The 20,438-nt window shown below is 42.6% G+C and overlaps 1 protein-coding gene across 8 annotated transcripts in view; it reads left to right on the top strand.

Annotated features, from left to right (window-relative positions):
* ESRRG (estrogen related receptor gamma) overlaps positions 1-20,438 on the top strand; it is a 682,819-nt gene that overhangs the window by 231,936 nt on the left and 430,445 nt on the right. For 4 of the 8 annotated variants that reach the window (XM_081484983.1, XM_081484982.1, XM_081484972.1 and 1 more), the window contains one exon: positions 17,264-17,368. The exons of the other annotated variants lie outside the window; for them this stretch is intronic. The gene's annotated coding sequence lies outside the window, so the exon portion shown is untranslated. The remainder of the gene's footprint in view (positions 1-17,263; positions 17,369-20,438) is intronic. 8 annotated transcript variants of the gene reach the window in all.

The following is a 20,438-nucleotide window of genomic DNA, read 5'->3' on the forward strand; positions in this document are numbered from 1 at the left end:
AGACCATGAGAGGAGACACATGGAAAGGGAGAGACCCTGAGACTACAGGGAGAAAGAGACAAAGAGAGACAGAGAGAGACTGAGATACAGCTAGCCCGTCACCCCAGCTGAGGCCAGCCCCTAGCCACTAGGCCAGCTGAACACATCCACATGAATGACGACTAGCAGGAGCAACAGAAGAATGGTCCCGCTGAGCCCCATCAGACTGTAGAGTTGTGAGAATACATTGGTAGATGTTTACAGTCATGGAATTTTGAGTCGTTAGTTACACAGCAAAAGCAGATCAAAGCAGTGGCTGAGTAGGACTCAAACCCATCACTCTGGCTTTGATGTATATTTGTTTCTCACCATTAGCTCACAAGTTGATGCGGAAGGGGGAATGGAAGGAATCCAGTGATATTTGAGCACCTCTCAAAGTGGTTCTGCATCTGACATTCATGTCTTGTGAAAAAGGGAAAAGTTAGAAGACTTTTGAATTGTGTTTTAGAGAAAAAGGGAAACATATCAGTGGCATCAAACCCATCCCTAGGGCCATTTTTGCTATGTGTACCTTTTAGTGCATGTATCAGAAAGAACATGAGCAGATGGCCCAAAATTCTTGCTCCTGATACTCTTCCTGGGCAAATGCCATGTAAATGTTTGTATTGACTTTATTGAGAATTATCAAACTAATAACAGATGCTAATGAATTCCTCTCTTTCACTTGGGAGTTTATAAAGTGAACATGGACAGGAGCTTTAAAAAGTACACAGGTGCAACACACACATACACACACGGGGGATGTTATGAACGGTGACATAAAACAAATGGTGATCAAAAGATATGAAACAGGGGCAGCATGCAGCGGGTCAGGGAGAGTTGAGGGTCCCTGGCTGGTCACACAGGGGAGCACTTAAAAGGATCCTTTTCTGGCAAGTCCACGTTTGAAGTGATGTCATCTTTTTTATTCTCTCAACTCAATTGCTTCTCTGAAGCTCATCCTTTCCATTCTGATGAGGAGCAAAAATGTTACATCAAAGGTTAATGTTTGAATTGAGAGCCTGAAAGGAAGAGGGAGGTGGGTGGGCGTGTGTGCACGCGCGCGCGCACACACACACATAGAACTACAAATGACTAAAAGTTCTGAAAACTGTAATATAAAGGAAAATAACCATCTTCTGCCCCTGATGAATAGTTCACAAGATCTCCTGGAGTTTGGATATGAACCAGCACAGTGCGTACCCCTGGCTGCTTCCTTCCAAAACTTGTGATGGTAAAGGGAGTCAAGACGGGCACCGTCAGCACTTCAGTCTACAGGGCAAGTTCCTGCTTTGCCAAAGTAGCCATTACTAGGTCTTTTCTCATCATTACCACGATGGGCTAGTGTTGTTAGTGTGTTTTTCCAATCCTCCTTTGGAAATGATTTCAAGTAGACTACTCGGGCATCCTATGTGTATATTGCAATCAGAGTAGTTGAAATCCTCTTTGTAATCAAGTACACACTTTCAGGTTTTTTGGTTTTTTTTTTTTTGGTAAAGCTATATTGGCTGTTTGGGACTAGATAGTAGTTAAGTTGATTTCTCTTCTAACACAATCTTCATGTTGAAAAGCACGTTCTCCCTTTTTTTCTTCTCCATCTCATCCACCTCCTTGAGGATAGTAGAATGTGGTTTAGTCCAACATGTAGCATGCCACATGTAACATCCTACGGTGACCTCTGCATGCCAAGATAAGAGGGCAGGGAGCAGCCTTGTTCCTGCCATTCTTTCAGAAGCAGAGCCTAGCGGACCCTGCTGCTTTGTGTCCCTGTCTTTTCAAGCCGCCCCATGACATGGTGAACCAGAAGCTTCCTGGGTCACTAGTGACCCTAGGTTCCCATCGTAGGTCTGTGAGGAGTGGTGGCTGCCTCCAACAGCCAGACTAAGCTAGACTCAGCAAATGGAGCAAATCCTGAAGAACCTCCCGTGTTTACTGACGGAAATTTGAAATCCACGTAGTTTGTCACACCCCAGTGGTTATCCTCTTCTGCCTCCAGTTTCTTCAACTTCTATTTGGATCTTTGAATAAAGGTCTAGGGAAACAGTGTGTGCGCGCATGCTCAATCACTTAAGTCTTGTCTGACTCTTTGTGACCCCATGGACTGTAGCCTGCCAGGCTCCTCTGTCCGTGGGATTCTCCAGGCAAGAATACAGGAGTGGGTTGCTGTGCCCTTCTCCAGGGGATCTTCACGACACAGGGATCTAAGCCATGTCTTCTGAGTCGCCTGCATTGCAGGCGGCTTCTTTTTGGTGGAAATAAATTGCTCCTGACCTTTGGGCATTGGTTTAGGACTAGGGTTTCTGGGTGGGAAAGGGGAAAGGATGAGTGATATGTTCCCTGTCACTTATTTATCTGTTGAGTTTTGTGTGTCCTCCCGCCAGGCAGCACTGGCGGTCAGTGCCTAACAAGCTGCCTTAGGGTGACTTCCTGCGTGGGGTCACTGCTGCCACACTGTTAACTTGAGCACCGAGAACGCTGGCATTGAACATCCTGGTTTTGTAGAGGAAGAATTTAGGGTTAATGTGCCCCCAATCAAGCCTTTCTCATCGCTAGCTAAGTGAGCCCTTCTGTAAATTGTGCAATTCCATTTTCTCATGATTTCAGCTGACAATTAGATGTGTTTACATGGTCAAAGCCCTTTTCCATACTGAGACATTCTATGTAAGCGTTTGCTTCTGAGAAAAGCTGAAAGTTTTAGAAAGTTGCAGGACCACTAATGGTTAGAGAAATGACCTCTCAGCCTTGTGTTTAAATTATTGTGGGGGATGAGTGAGCATTTTTACAAGTAACATTTTATTTCATTTGTGCAATGAAGCTCATATAATAATCAATATTAAATAGGTGATGAAATGCTAGGGCCAAGTACACATAGGGATATGCTGCTAATACTAATAAAAAACCCGAGAATTTTCCTCTTCAGAAAACATTACAAATATTTGTTTATTAATCCCCTGTGTCAGAGCTGAGATTAGAACTCAAGCTTTCACCTGCCAACAGACTCATTTTATCCTCTGATGATAGCAGAGCTCATGTCAATAGCAGTATGGGAAGATAGTATAGTTTTTAAAAATGGCAAGGAGAGTTGTGATTTTTAAGGAGTTGAAATTGATTTTTCTTGATCAAGACCTACCAGAATGAACTTTCTTGCTGTTGTCATTTTCTGTTTGAAGATGTAGCCTTGTAGTTGGCTGTTATTAGAATATAGTGCCTTGTGTTTTTATTTTTTCCTTCTCCTCATCCCTGGTGGCTCAGATGGCAAAGAATCTGCCTGCAACGCAGGAGGCCTGGGTTCAATCCCTGGGTCAGGAAGATCCCCTGGAAAAGGGGATGGCTACCCACTCCAGTATATTTGCCTGGAGAACCTCATGGAAAGAGGAGCCTGTTGGGCTAAGGTCCATAGTGTCGCAAAGAGACAGACGGACACGACGGAGCCACTAACACTTTCACTTTCCTCATTCCTCAGGATATAACTGTAGTCCTTTCAAAGTCACAATGGGGCAAAAATCATGCCACTAATGCTTACATTAAAGCCTCCTCAAGGTTTATAATTTTGGAGTACATTGTAAAGTGCTTATCACCCACACTATATTATTTGATAGTCACAATTGCCCTTTAAAGTTGACAGATGTTTTTATTTCCATCTTAAAAATAGTTAACAGTGCTTCCCTGGTGCCTCAGTGGTAAAGGATCCGCCTGTCAACGCAGGAGACACAGGTTCAATCCCTGGTCTGGGAAGATCCCACATGCCGTGGAGCGACTAAGCCTGTGCCCCACAACTATTGAGCTGCACTGTAAAGCGGAAAAGCCACAACTACTGAAGTCCACGTGCCCTGGAGCCGTGCTCCACAACAAGAGAAGCACTGCAATGAGAAGCCCACACACTGCAACTAGAGAGTAGCCCTCACTCGCCGCAACTAGAGAAAAGCCACACAGCAACGAAGACCGAGCACAGCCAAAAATAATCAGTAAAATTTTAAAAAGAGAAAAAAGAAATAGTTAACACACTCAACATGCTTGAGCGATTCTCATGGCTACAGAATGAGTAAGCTTGACGTACAGTCAGTGCTTGAACCCTGGTCTCCTGATTCCAAAGGCACAATATCCTGACCAAGTGGAGCAGTCATGGTACATTAAAAAAAAAAAAAAACAAAACCTGAACACTGAATATAATATTCTATATACTTTCCTTTGACCTGAGTAAAAAAAAATATAAATGTGAAGACTACATATATACAGAAATACCATACTAGTATTTCCTATGGGCACACCTTATGATTTTTAATAATTATTAAAGAAGAGGTAGCACATATATACAATGGTATACCACCCAACCATAAAAGAGAATGAAACAATGCCACTTGTAGCAACAGAGATGGACCTAGAGGTTGTCATCCGGAGTAATATAAGCCAGACAGAGAAAGACAGATATCATATGATGTCACTTATATGTGGAAATGGAGAAGGAAATGGCAACCCACTCCAGTATTCTTGCCTGGAGAATCCCATGGACAAAGGAGCCTGGTGGGCTACAGTCCATGGGGTCACAAAGAGTCAGACACGACTGAGTGACTAACACACACACACACATATGTGTAAAAAAAAACAAACAAAAATGAACTTATTTCCAAAACAGAAAGAGACTCACAGATATAAAAAGAACAAATTTATGGTTATTAGGAGGTTAGGTTAACAGATACACACTACTATATATAAAATATATAAACAACAAGGATCTACTGTATAGCACAGGAACTATACTCAATATTTTGTAATAACCTATAAGGAAAAAGAATCTATATATATGTGTGTTTATGTGTATATATTTGAATCACTGTGCTTTATACCTGAAACTAACATGACATCGTAAATCAACTTTACTTGTATAGTTTATTTCTATACTTCTCTAGTTATACTATAATTTAAAAAAATTATTATAGTAGCATCAACAATATAGAACTGAACATGTAGCAGGTGCTTATGAATTTTGTTTTATATTAAGGGCTTTCTTAGTAGCTCAGTCTGTAAAGATTCTGCCTGCAATGCAGGAGACCGCCTGCAATGTAGGAGACACAGGTTTGATCCCTGAGTCAGAAAGATCCGCTGGAGAAGGAAATGGCAACCCACTCTAGTATTCTTGCCTGGAAAATTCCATGGACAGAGAAACCTGGTGGGCTACAGTCCATGGGGTCATAAAAGAGTAGGACACAACTTAGTGACTAAGCCACCATTGTATATTATTTACCAGGATGAACATAATTACAGTTATATTTTGGGGAGACAGATATAAAAGAGGTTGACTTGGATTTGTGTGTATTCTCCATGTATTTTACAAATATAAACACGTGCAGAAATGGCATAGGTCTTGCACTTGTGCAGGCCTGGGTTTGCATCCCACTTGTACCACGTGTAAGACTCTGGGTGTATGAGTATATTTTTTTTTAGTTTTTCTTCCCCCCTATAAAATGATGATTACCGAACTTACTAGATAAGATGATTTATACTGGTTAATGAATGCTGAGTATATATTAAGTCCACCGTTCATAAAAAGCATTCAAAAAATGGTGATCACTAATAAATAAAAGCAACAGATGTATGGAGCTACCACTTACGTCAAAGGTTATAGTTAAGGGTGCTTTGATACATGCTTCTTTTTATTAATTCTTTCTTTCTTTCTTTTTGGCTCTGCTGGGTCTTCTGTGTTGCACACGGTCTTTATCTAGTTGTAGTGTGTGAACTTGTCATTGCCGTGGCTTCTCTTGTTACAGCACACCAGCTCAGGGTGCAGGCTTCAGTAGTTACAGCGCATGGCCTTACTTGCCCCAAGGCATGTGGAATCTTCCCAGACCAGGGATCGAACCCATATCCCCTGCATTGGCAGGTGGATTCTTAACCACTGGGCCACCAGGGTAGTCCATGATATATGCTTCTTAATGTGGATGTGCCTACAGTCTCATGATTTTCTTAGTAAATATCTTTGTAGCTTATCTTTTTTTTCCCAGGGCTCCATTTTTTATAATATGCATATGTGAGTTTTTAACAAAGTTACAGTCCTGTGGAGGAGTGCCTCAGTTCACATATTTGGTTTGCTCCAGGTCAAATAGAGCCTCTGTGCAGTCAGCGATGTATAATACACCTCACCATAACAAGCAATGCATTGTCTGCCTGGTTTCCTGACATCAGGAGTAGAATAGTGTTCTGACAAACTTACTCATTGGTACCCTATGTATTAGAAATGCCAAAATTTCATCTTCTGTTCAGTCCTGTGACTTGTGCTGAATGAATGTGGATTGTTTTTGTAAGGGCACGGCCTTTGTGACAAGACCGTGCAAGTTTCAAGGAAGGTGGTAATGATGGATTTTCTTTTTATTCATTGGAGTGCTTGTAATAAAACTAATGAATGGAAAGGACTGAGCATTTTCAATTAGCTGCATATAGTAAAATCCTAAAAATAATTAGTGGCTGAGATGGCGTGTAGTTATTTTAAAATACTGTTTCTAGTTTGTAAAATCTTGGTTTAGCTTGCTTTGGAATCAAGCCATTTGGGAGAGAGAAAAACCTACAATGGGTGTGTGCGTGTGTGTGTGTTTCAGACAGGCTTTTTATTTCTATGTGATAGTGTAATAATAGGTAGTAACTAATACTTTCTAGTGCTTTATACTTTCACAAACTTTTCTCCAGTTCATATTAACTCATTCCTCACAACAGCAGTTTGATTTTATTAATATAAATAAGATTATTAACTATTAATAAAAGTAGTATGTGCAGTCATGTCTGACTCTCTGCAGCCCCATGGACTGTAGCCCTCCAGGCTCCTCTGTCCATGGGATTCTCCAGGCAAGCATTCTAGAGTGGGTAGCCATGCCCTCCTCCAGGGGATCTTCCCAACCCAGGGATTGAACCTGTGTCTCTGGTGTTTCCTGCATTGGCAGGAGGGTTGTTTACCTTTAGTGCTACCTGGGAAACCCCAATAATAGTGCTATTTAGTAATGATAGTGTTATTATTCTGTTTTAAAGAGGACAAAACAGGGAGGACATAGGCTGCATGTGGTGGGGATTGCCCCTTTAAGTCTACACAGCTAAAAAGAATCAGAGAGTTGAAGCCAGGTCTCATGATTCAAAATCCAGTGGTGTTTGTGTTGTACCACATTTATGTTTCTGGTTTGTTCTTGTTTGTCTTTGTTCTCTTTGATTGCTGTTGATGAGGCTAGTCTGGTTTTGAAGTAAACTTGCAACGTTTAGGCACTTTTAGTTTAATGGTATGTGTCTATTCTCAGACCTCTTTTCAACCAATAATTGTTCTATTAACATGTGAAAGCATTTGTCGCTCAGTTGTGTCTGACTCGCTGCAATCCTGGGGAAGCGGGGTCTCCTGCATTACAGGCAGATACTTTACCATCTGAGCCCCAAGGAAGCCCCCTCATGTATTGAATACTTGGGGAGGCATTATATTTGGTTCTAGGCAGTCAAAAATAATTGGGTAACGTCCTTATCCTCCAGGAATGGGAGAGTATAGTGTTGGATCTTTCCAGTCTAGTTTCACCCTCTGGGAACTGAGTGTTACCCATGGTTGGATAATTCAAACCACCACCACCACCCCGTCCTGGTGACTCTATGTGCTTCCTGTCTTAGACCTGGGTAAGTTACAGAGTAACTTAAAGGATGAGACGGTTGGATGGCATCACTGACTCAATGGACATGAGTTTGAGTAAACTCCGGGAGTTGGTGATGGACAGGGAGGCCTGGTGTGCTTCAATCCATGGGATCTCAAAGAGTCGGACATGACTGAGCAACTGAACTGAACCAAAGTTACAGAGTTGGGCTTTGCTGGTGGCTCAGACAGTAAAGAGTCTGCTTGCAATGCAGGAAACCCAGGTTCAATCCCTGGGTTGGGAAGATCCCCTGGAGAAGGGAATGGCAACCCACTCCAGTATTCTTGCCTGGAGAATTCCATGGGTAGAGGAGCCTGGCAGGCTACAGTCCACAGGGTCGCAGAGTCAGACGCAATTGAGTGACCAACACAAAAACACACAAGGGGCAGAGTTATTGGTCAAAACTGGATTTTTGTGAATTTGGATCACGTGTGTTCCTGATTGAGCCGTCATAACTTCCAGTGCTTTATAGATTATGATATTATTCACATATGTTCTATCATTGGATCTCCATGGTAGTCCGTGAAATATTTATTAATATCCTTATTTTAGAGATGATGAGCCTAAAGCTGTGCAAAGTCAAGAGACTGGGTCTCATTTTCCTTATCTCTAATGTGATCCAGTGGAAAGTTTCTGAAAATTTCGACCCATGGACTTTGAAAGCAGAGGTCCAGAAACAGTTTGTGTGGTTTCTGAGTATCTTAGTCACTTTGGGCTGCTGTCACAGAAGACCATAGGCTGAGTGGCTTAAAAAAAAGCAAACATTTACTGCGCACACTTATTTAAATACACTTAATTTAGTAAATTTAAATTTATTTATTTATGGAGGCAGGGAATCTAAGACCAAGGCTCTGGTCGATTTGGTGTCTGGTGAAAGCATACTTCCTGATTCACAGATGACCGCCCTTTTTCTTTGTCCACTCCTAGTGGAAAGGGGTGAGAGACCTCTCTGGATTCTCCTTTATGAAGACACTAATCCCCTTGAGGGCTCCATCCTCATGACCTAATTACTCCCAAAGGCCCCACTTCTGAATACCCTTACATTGGGTTGAGGATTTCAACATATGACTTTGCCAGGGACACACCTATTCATCACATAACAGCAGAGATCTAGTCTGAAATGGCCAGTAGCAATTAAAATATTTGTGGGGTTTTTTTAAGTCTTTGCCTTATCTTTCCTGTGCATGTAAAATTTGCATTTTGCTCCATGATGTATGTTTTAATATCAAAAATTGTTCCTCAAAACTCAAATCAGAGTAAACTTTATGCCATAGGGATTTCACAGATTTCTGTGGGGATAATTCTATGGCACACCCCCTTGCCCTGGGCTCGGGGGGTACCCAATCAGGTCATGTAAATCCACAATCCTTCCAGCTTATTCTAACATTATACTTAGTGATGCTACTTTTAGCCAAAGTTTTTACAGTCTGTATTTCTTTTTCTCTCTCTCTTTTTTTGTCTACAAAATTTGTTACCTACTATTTTATTACAAAAATGATTTGAGGGCATTCTCCTAAGGACATACAATAAAATCTAAAAATGTGTGAAAGTCGGAGTGAAAGAAAAACCAGGCTGTCGTAGCAGGATTAAATTGGAATGTGTGTTGTGGGTAGATGCCTGTGTTATGTTCCTGCAAATTTGCTAGAAATAGACCATTGATTTGGCTCTAAGCTTCCTTCCAGCCCAGACACTCTCAGTCTGAAGTTTTGCCACAGCTGTATAAGCCACATGTAGAAGGAGTCCAGGTTGTCTTGGCCCTGAAACCTGAGGGAAATATCCCTTTTGGGTCTACATAAGATGAACACCCTTGCATCTTGGATTGCCAGATGCAAACAGGGCATTTGGCATTCTCATGGCAAACTTCACTTGGTGTGTTGTTTGGCTGCAAATTATAGCATCCCATGAGTAAAGCTCGAGGAGATAATACCAAAACCCAATGTGACTATGGCAGGTCTCAACCCAGGTTTTCTGCCGGCAAGTCCATTGTGATTTCTGATGAGGATGGATTAAACCCTTGTTTCTTTTCCATCCAAATTGCTTTCTGGATGGAGTTAAGAGAAATGTATAATAGTATTTTCAGGGTAGTGTTCTTCTCATTAGGAGAGAAAATGAATCCATTGGAATTTTAATGGTGAGCCTTTTTAATAGCAATCCTTATGATGTATTATTCTCCCTGGGATTTTATTCAGAGTCTTAAAGTCTTAATAAAAATACATATAAAAAAGAGGAGCTGGCTTGTCCCCATGGAACAAGTTTTAACATGAGAGAAGAAGGATAAATGTACACAGGAGACTCAGAAAGGGTGCTCTTGATTCTTTGTACCTTCCTGCATGAGATGCGTATGAATGAGAGCCAGCAAGAACAAGAAATATGTCCACTAGCATGGTTCTGATTAAATACTTATTTGAAAGTTTTGATTTGGGGAGCTCTCAGTTTATGCATTCTTTTAAAAGACATATGCCCAGAGATTATGATTTATTCTGCTTTGTATACATAGTAGGGAAGTCTTTGCAATTCCAAATCTGTGAGATGTCCCAGTGCAGAGGGCTGTTCTCCTGGGTATGGGGTTGGGGGAATGGCTGGTCCTTGGCACTGCAGTGTGGCCAACAGTAGCAATGAAAAATGAGACTGGACCACTTGCCCTGTACTTGCTCAATTTGAAAGAAGCTCACAAATGGCTGCAAAGCCCTCACTGTGCCTTTCCAGCCATTGCCTGGTTCCAGACGTTTGATCACCAATGCAGCGTTTCCCTGATGCTGTGTGGGTTGATAAAACAGTTGCCGAGCCGGAATCCCTAAAGAAATTATTAATTATCTGGTTAATGGGCATCAGGCTGAGGGAGTGTGAGATTAATCACCAGCTGTGGGATGAGTTGCTGAAGTGGATTTTGGTTTTTCGTCTCCTGTCACTCGGTAATGGCTTTTCCTTCCTTCACCATCAGGCGAACAGGTGCAGAGATGCTGTCTTTTCATTTTCCTAGAGTCAGTAACAGCCGGTGGCCAGGCGATGCTTCTTCCTTGGTCCTGCTGCATGAGCAGTTTACAACATGGAGTATTAGCTACTCGGAATGTCCCAACTCCCAGAGTCTCTCCCAATGTGACAGGTCCTACCTCCACTGTTTTCAGTGTTCCCCAGTGGCACACATGGACATACACAATCTCCTACCAACATACATACTTTGACATACACACAGGCATATACATATGCAGACAGTTACAAATGTGAGTAAAGAACATTTGGAGATATTTCCAGATACAGTGCATGAACTTCTGCTTTATCTCATTTCCTTATTTGGGAAAACACTCCTTATCTCTAAATGTAAAAGAAAAAAAAAAGGAAACACTCTATGTATCCTAGCTACTTCTTCCAGAGTGGAAGTTCCACGTGAGTTCTCTGGTAGCCGGTGATACCACAAAGATATGGCAAGAATTCTCTGGATCTTTCCTTTCTGTTTTCTGGGTCCAGTCTCCTATCCTGGACCTTCGTTCAGGTCCATCACTCATGTGTGATATCGTGTCTTCATTTTGAGAGGCATGTTTTCAGCAATTGGATCTTGCGTTTCCAGGATGTTAATGTGTCTTGAAATTTGTGGAGTTGTTGAGGAAAGTTGGCTGGTATTCCAGGTGGTAAAAGGCAGGGAGCATCTCCTCCATGCCGGTTGCAGGAGAGCTCTGCTGTTCAGTTAAGATCATCCTTCCCAACCCTGTGTGCAGTGCCTGAGGCCCAGGTAGATCATGGATGCCGGAGGTTCCTATGGACTGAGAGATCCCATGCCAGATTTAGCCTTTCTGTTTTCCCTTCACCTTAGACTTGGGGCTGAGACTTCGCAAGAGAATATTCCGCTGCTTCACAACAATGCTAAGGATATAAAACTGTTAGCAGCACTGTTGATTTCAGTTTGCCATGTTTACTGTGTTTATCTAGAGTTTGACAATTTTTCTCTTTCAGGTTGAATAAATAAAAGGGAATGAAGGTGGGGCACACATATACTGTAAAGGAGAGAGAGGTAGCCCACTGAAACCAGAAAGAGTTTGAAGTGTAAAATGTATAAAACTATTGGGTTGGCCAAAAAGTCCATTCAGGATTTTCTGTACCATCCTATGGAAAAGTTGCAGGAAAACGCAGATGAACTTATTGGCCAACTTAGTATAATGTTTTATTGCACTCTAATATATACTGTACTGCTTCTCAGTTGTTTTTAAGGAGAAATCTTTCTGAATCTTTTAAAACAAATAGATATTTTGTAGCTAATTTTCCACTAATAAATGCGTGTTTATTGGGAGCCCCAGATTCTGGGGCTACAGTGGAGATAAGACAAAGGGCAAGTATTCACTGACCTACAAGTCTGTTGTCCCATTATTAAATAAGTATACAAAGAGAATGATGTAGAATTCAGATGGTGATAAGTGTTAGGTAGGAAATAAAATGAAGATGTGTTGGAGAATGATTAGACAGTCAAAGAAGGGTTGAACTTTAAGGGGTAACCTTTGATCTGAGAGCATTGTGATGAGAAGGAACCCATCCTGTAAAGATTCAAGGACAGGATGTTCTTGGCAGACAGTAACAGGAGCGAGGGCCATTGGGTGGGCATGAGCTGGGCTGGTTCAAGGAACATAAAAAAGACTGAAATAGCCAGAGCCTGGTGAGCGAAGAAGTATTTGGCCTTGTTGTGGGTGAGCGAGACCATGACATTGAACCCTGATGGTGAAAGTCACTCAGTCGTGTCCGACTCTTTGAGACTCCATGGACTATACAGTCCATGAAATTCTCCAGACCAGAATATTGGAATGGATAGCCTTTCCCTTCTCCAGGGGATCTTCCCAACCCAGGGATTGAACCCAGGCCTCCCGTTTTGCAGGCAGATTGTTTATCAGCTGAGCCACAAGGGAAGCCCAAGAATACCGGAGTGGGTAGCCTATCCCTTCTCCAGCAGATCTTCCCAACCCAGGAATCAAACTGAGGTCTCCTGCATTGCAGGCAGATTCTTTACCAACTGAGCTATGAGCCCCCCTTGGAAAGACTGCAGTTCATCCCATGCGTGATGAATTGCCTGTTTGCATACGATATGTTGAAAACTATTAAGTTCATTTAACTACACTCCGTGCCATAGCCTTTGCATGTTTAATTTGCTTGGCTAATCTTTCTTTATGCATAGTATGAAGGGAAAAAAAAAAATCAGCGTATATTGGATTTTCACAAGAATTCTAAAATGATTCCAGTTTGAATGACATAAAATGCCCATTTTGTGCAGGACGGCATTGAAATGGATGTCACAGACAGTTATCCGCACCGAGCTCCTAATCTCATTTGGGGTGAGGCATTTTCCTTGAGCAGTTCAGAAGAGGGTAGCTTTCTGTTATGTGTATTCTCTTTATATCTCCACTCAGTGCTAAGATCCCAGAAACCGCTTAGAGCCCCAGAATGTCTGCCTTGTCATAAACTTCCAGGCAGTGGCTGAGGTTTGCAGCCACAGAAAATGCAGATGACCCATTTCCGTTCCTAAAATCTAAGCCTGCCTAGTAGTTGTGGAGCCGCTGGCCATGAAGGATCTTCTGGGCTTTAAACCGTCTTCTGGGCTTCTTGTAGAGCACAGCATCTCTGGTGGTTGGGTCACTCCTTCTCTTAGGGGTTCCTGAGCTTATTCTGATAAGTAAAGCCAAGTTTGCTTTGTTAAGCTCAGCAGTTCCCAGCAGTAAGGAGACTAAAAAAAAAAGGGGGAGGGGGGGAATAAGTATCTTTGGGAGAGTAGAAGCCATTTCTGTTTATAACAGGCACTAAATACACATTTTTTTTAATGATTTGGTTTAATTTTTGCAATCTCGCAGTGCATTTATCATGGAATCTGGAATATCCCATAGAATGAAGTTGAACAGAAGGTTTGACTTAGCTTCTTGCCTCTGATAGAACCATTTTCTCTATAGGTAGTATCCTCTGAGGGCTTCCCAGGTGGCGCTAGTGGTAAAGAACCCACCGGCCAATGCAGGAGACGTAAGAAATGCAGGTTCAACTCCTGGGTGGCAAGATCTCCTAGAGGAGGTCATGGGAACCCACTCCAGCATTCTTGCCTGGAAAATTGTATGAACAGAGGAGCCAGGCAGGCTACGGTCCACAGGGTCACAAAGAGTTGGACACAACTGAAACGACGTAACGCGCATGCATGCACAGCATCCTCTGAGTTGTTTTAGGAATGTAAATTGCAAAATGTCATCTTGAGCACAGCGGCTGTTGTTTTATCTCTTTTAGAGAATTAAGAGGTAAATGTAATTGTCGGTCCAGGAGTGATTGCATTTGCAATAAATACTCTGGGACTCCTGCCCTCTCTTGAGTTTTCCAAAGAGTTACTACTTCCTGAGACCTGTGAACTTTTTCCGAGGTGCTTTATTAAAATCATCTTTGATATTCATAGTGACCCCGCAAGGTAGATACAAATACTACCTTCCTTGCTTTGCAAATAAGAAACTGGACCCCCAGGGGGTTTGTAATCCATCCAAGCAGAGGGCTACAGCCAGGCTCTGCACCAGACCGTGGGCTCTTTCCTTGTGCTCTGGGCTTCATGCCACTGTCTTTGAAGGAAACGTGCAAGTGTCCAAGTGAGGACTTAACTGCATCTTGTGCAGAGTTACCTCTTGTCTTGTTAATAAAGTAACGACCAGTACCTGGGAGCATCATCTGAATGTGGAGAGTGGAAGGGGTCGATGGCATATCATTTCAGTTGAGTCGCTCAGTCATGTCTGACTTTTTGCAACTCCATGGACTGTAGCACGCCAGGCTTCCCTGCCCATCACCAACTCCCAGAGCTTGCTCAAACTCATGTCCGTCGAGTCGGTGATGCCATCCTGAACCTCGTGAATAGTATGAAAAGACAAAAAGATGGCACGTCAGTGGCATTTAATTTAACCCAGCCGTCTACTGTGCTCATGCCCAAGGCACATCTCACTTTCTCGGACACTCTGAGTCACTTTCACACCCTCCATTCCTTACAGCTGGGGATTCAAAGACTAAGCCCATCCTTCCAAACCTGTGATCTTGATATTTCCGTTCTTTCCTCTACAGCCCTACCACATGCACACACACACGCAGAGTCGCACATATACATGCAGTTGGTCACACACACACCCCCATGTGCACACACACACACATCTCTTTGCCTAAGTGCCTTTTAGCTTAAAAAAGAGATCGACCCTAATGCTGGTGAAGTCATAGTCTTTCAAAATAATCGCTTTGTAGGACTTCCCTGGTGGTCCAGTGGATGAGAATCCACTTTGCAATGCAGGGGGACGGGGGTTCGCTCCTGGTTGAGGAACTAAGATCCCGCCTGCCACAGGGCAGCTAAGCCCACGTGCGCTGCAACTGCTGAGCCTGTTTGTCATAACTACCGCACCTGTGTGCCACAATGAAAGGGCTCACGTGCTACAATGAAGGATCCCACATGCCGCAACTAAGACCTGATGCAGCCAAATGAATAAATAAATTTTTTTTTTAAAAAAAAACAGATGCTTCACGAAGAATTCCATGCTGTGGACACTGCCCAAGGCAGAGATGTGTCAAATACAGCATCCTTTGTATTGGCAAGGCATGCTGGCTGACATGGGCCTTGGATACACAATAAGAAAATGCGTAACACAATTCTAGGTATGTTTTGCTGAGCTCAGAGACATGTGAGTACACGTATACACAAATAGGCAGACACACACATACATACAATTACACTTAGGGGTTTCCCTTCAGATTGGGCTATGAAAGCCACCAGGACATGATGCTCTTCACACAAAGGCTATTTATAAACACTTGATAAGACAATGACAGCCTTGTCCTGTGTGGACAAGTGGGAACATGAAAACAGAATGAAGTCCCATTGGCCAGTGATCGCTGGGGACCTCGGGCCAAATGAGATGATAATAGAGAATAGTCACCAAAAAGGCTGGAAGATTCCATGCTCCCTGTGTAGCCATGTAATATTTCAGCATATCCTGGGAGGAGGAATGCTCTCTGTCTTGAGTGCTGTTTCAGCCAGTAGCATTGTTTGCAATGCATGCATGCATGCTAAGTTGCTTCAGTCGTATCCAACTCTTTGTGAGCCTATGGACTGTAGCCCACCAGACTCCTCTGTCTATGGGACTCTCCAGCCAAGAATACTGGAGTTAGTTGCCTGCCCTTCTCCAGGGGATCTTCCCTGCCCAGGGTTCAAACCCATGTCTCCTATATCTCCTGCATTGGCAGGTGGGTTCTTTACCACTAAGCAATGTCTGTCTGCAATATGGAGCCACAAAACCATTTCAAAAACTCTCACGTTTTCTCAGCTGCTGAAGTCTTGGAAGAGATGGAAACCATCACCGACTCACCTCTGAGCTCTAGGAGTTGGAATTGGGTCCAATATTGAGGTGTTTGTAGATGGTTATATTGGAGGAGGCACAGAGCAGACTCACCTTTCTCCCCCATCCCTTTTCATGGAGGCAAAAACCATTACCCTTATTTTCAAGGTCAGAACAACCCTGGACCTTAAAACAAGATGATATTGAGATGGTTCCAAAAATAGAAGCTTAGGAAATAGCAGTTGGGATAAGAACCTTGTGAAATCATGCCCATGGACTTCAGGTGTAGAAACTGTATCGGTAGGCACGTCACCACTGACTGGTTCATGAGAATTCTGATGCTAACTAGAGAAGATGCATTCAAATTTTAGCCAGAAGAGGGATGACTCAAATTCTATATTGAAAGAACCTCTCCGAACCAGGCAGAGAATCCTCTGTGCGAGGAAGTGGAGGAAGGGGGATTAACGATTCCACGTGGGTGACTCTAGCTTTGCTTGGAGCACTGCATCAGTTCACAAGGGTCCTCCTAGCTCCTGACACTCTGATTCTGCTCCTCCACTGGTGCACAACAAGGTGGCTACATTTCTTGCCTCTCCCAGCCCAATCCCATTTGCTGTTTCAATTCCGATTATGTTTTCCTAACAAAGGCACAGGATTAAGAAGCAAAACACAGCAGCAGTGAGTCTGAGAGGGCTTCTCAGCCTCACCTTATTTGCTTCCTGTTTGACAGCGAGAAATAAGGAAGTGAGAAATCTGGGCTCCCTGCATGAATATTCTGGAAGCTTATTTCACTTGGCAATGTGACACTCTGAGTGCACCTCTAACTGCTGCTGTTTCTCTTCATTGTCATTATCTGAGGTTCACGAGAACTGGATATTGTTACATATCCCCAAGTTCTCTCCAGTGTACACTTTGCAATTTAAAGATACAGACATAGTAAATGTATTATGATTACCTGTGAGCCCTTAGTGTAACTAAAGGGGATCAAGCTGCTGTGATTTAAAATTTTATTACATAAAACTACCCTTGGTCCACTCCTTAAAGTGTCAAGGTCCTTATGATTTGGGACTAAGAGATAAAACATGAAGCTAAGTTTTTATGTGAAGGTTTGAAATAATGTGGTGTCTATATTAGGATACAACTTGTACACTTGGTCACAGCTCTTTCCCCTCAAACCAGACTAAAAGTATCAGACTACAGAGTGCAACACACACACCACACACACACACCACTCATGCACCCACAACCCAGATATAATTTTGCTCATTCTCTTACTGCTTCTAGGAGCACTGACCTCATTACTGGTTTTCTCTGGGAGCTTTCCAGAATGCCCACAACCTGAACACCTACCTAACTGGGTGATACCTTCTTTTCTCTTCTGGGGAAACGGTAAGCATGTTGTAATAGTAGTGTTGGTCCTCAGTTGTGTCCAACTCTTTGCGACCCCATGTACTATAGCCCGCCAGGCTCCTCTGTTCATGAGATTCTCCAAGAAAGAATAGTGGAGTGGGTTGCCATTCCCTTCTCCAGAGGATCTTCCCTACCCAGGGGTTGAACGCAGGTCTCCTGCACTGCAGGCAAATTCTTTGCTGTCTGAGCAATAGGAAAGCTGTAAGCATGCTGTACTAAACCTGAATAGTTAGACTATATTATTTGTCTTTGGCAAAGCTCTAAGTATTCCAGATTTGAGGATCACCACCCTGGAAGAGTGGGTTCATTGTTGGAGGTAACTTAGTTCATCTCTGTGGACCGTACTGTGAAGCTCCTGACCATTGAGGTCCATGTTAAGGGCAACAAATGCTTATTTACGGGCTATTCCAAGCTTTGTTATTGAAATCTTTTATAAAGAGGTGATCAAAGCTCTTGATTCTGAAGGGTGAAAAAAAAACTAATATGGATTTCTTTAGCAGCTTCATGATACCATAGAGAGAGGACAAAATTGTTCAATTTATAAAAGCAAAGAGGTGAGGGGAAAACCCCCACTGGGTCTATTGGAATGGGCAATTCTGATGTACAAGTTGTAGGCATAAAGCATTACTGGGTTGAGTTATGGCTGCACATTCAGAGACCTAGTGGATTCTCTAGCCATCTTCTGGGCTGGTGTGGCTACCAGTACCTCCCAGACTCACCATCTAGACGGGCTGATTGGCTTCTGCTGTGTTACCACCTACCTTTTGTTTGGGCTTCAGCCAGACTTTCCCTGTCTTTCTTTGTAAGCATCTCAGTGTTAGCATCACCTGAGTGTTTTCTGCCAGCTGTCTGTATGTGGTCACTGAGGGTAGGAAGCAGAGCACCCCAAAAGAGACCATAAACAAAGCCCCTAAAACTTTCATCGTGGCTGGTAAGTCCCTTCAGGTATTTGTACATTCAAGTCTGAGAGAAATGTCAAAAGACAGTCCCTTCCCGTGGAAATTCCAAAATGAGCTTCTAGAGCTTGTAGACTTGTGAAGTATAAATGGAGCATCTCTTTTCCTCACCTTCAGTGGCCCTGAGCAGATAAGGCATTGCCTTTGAGCAAAGTCTTTGTTTTCATGGATAAAGTTAGTGGCTGAAGGAATGGAAATAAGGAATGGACCTTTTAAAGCACAACACAGTGATATGGACAAACCTAAACACTGTCTTGAAATGTGGTGCTGTTGAGAGTATTTATTCAAAGAATAAATTCCAAATGTCCCAGAAAATACTATTAATGAAAGTGGTTAAGTACTTACAGAGAAAGGAAGTCTAGGTTATAGTTCTTATGTCTTTGGTTCTTAGCCCTGGAGCTTTCTTGTCGTTATCTGTAACGTTTCTTAACTATTCATCACCTAAAAGTGTCCCCAGTGTATTTAAGGGGATTAGTAACATATCTACCAATAACCAATCTGCAGTGCCCTCCTACTTTCCCTGAGACCCTCAGAAATCCTTTCCAGCCCTGCCTGTGACCCAGGATCCTGCCAGAGAAGAGCATAAGTGGAAGGAGTGCCCTTCTACTCCTTGAGAAGGAGAGGAGGTGTAAAATGGTAGAGCTGAAGGATTGTTAGCAGTAGGAGACAGAGAGGATGCTGAGGTTTCACTCAGGCCTGACACTGATGGAACACATGTTCCATCAAGTTTGCAGCTTGAAGGTTCGCATGTAGGGGACCTACTGTAGTCCTCCCAGCTGAATTAGTAATAATACATGAAACGAACCTCATCTCTCATGAAATGAACCTCATCTCCAGCTTCCCAATCTTAAGGATTCCCTAAGTAGCTTAAAATGAATGGCAACTCTCATCAGTTGAGTCAGGAAATTAGTGCCCGAAACTGAGTCACTAAGATTTAAGTTGTGATGCTTGATTTGACCCACTTATTTCTCCATTTTATTTGGTCTGCATGTCTCATGTTTCAGGTTCTATACTAAAGAACACCACTTTCTCATCTCATTTTACCCTCATCATTTGTGAAGAGGTTGATTTGTATTTACGGCACACAAGTCTGCTTTTGCCTACAATGTATATTCATTGTGCAGATGCGGAATGAGCCAGGCAATGAGCACGGCCCTGCCCAAGGTTGCACCAGTTGTAAACGACAGGATGGGTTGAACTTGGACTCAGCTCTCTCCCTGTCTGCCCCGCTACTGCATGGGTACCATAATACAGAGATGATGACTGCTCTGTCAGTAGAGGGGAGATCTCACTTTTTAAAATGACTGGGTTCCTCAGAAATTGTGCCTCCCACAAAAGGCAATAATTACCACTTTTCCTAAAACTGAACTGAGGCAGTTGAGCCCTAGGATCACAGAACAATACCATCCTACATTTTGTATGAACAAGGTATTTTCCTATATTTGAGCCATTTATTGATTGTTCTTCTAATCTCTTGCTCCCCTTTGTCCCCTGGCTAATCATACTTCTGAAGGCTTGCTTATAAGTGTGTGCTTTGCAGGAAAAGCATATGTGAATGGGTGGGAAGTCTTTTTGAAATGGCAGTACCATCTAAAAAAATACATGGGCTCTTAACATCGTAGAGCCATTTTCTCAGTGTAATCCACAAATACCCTGACAGTGCTAGTTAAAAATGCAGATCGCTGTTACTCAGCCATAAAAAAGAATGAAATAATGCCATTTGCAGCCACATGGATGAACCTAGAGATTATCATACTAAGTGAAGTAAGTCAGACAGAGAAAGACAAATATCATGATATCACTTATAGGTAGAATCTAAAATGATACAGATGAACTTATTTGCAAAACAGAAGCAGACTCACAGACGTAGGAAACAGACCTATGCTTACCAAAGGAGAAAGGCAGGGGGATAAATTTGGAATTTGGGTATAACAGATATTAATACATATAAAATAGATAAGCAATAGGACCTATTGTATAGCACAGAGAACTATATTCAATACACTGTAATAACCCACAATGGAAAGCAGTCCAAAAAAGAATATATGTAACAGAATCACTTTGTCATACTCTTGAAACAAGCACAACATTGT

The sequence above is a fragment of the Giraffa tippelskirchi genome, chromosome 5, assembly GCF_054371585.1.
Source record: "Giraffa tippelskirchi isolate mGirTip1 chromosome 5, T2T-mGirTip1v1.2.pri, whole genome shotgun sequence".
NCBI classification, from domain to species: Eukaryota; Metazoa; Chordata; class Mammalia; order Artiodactyla; family Giraffidae; genus Giraffa; species Giraffa tippelskirchi.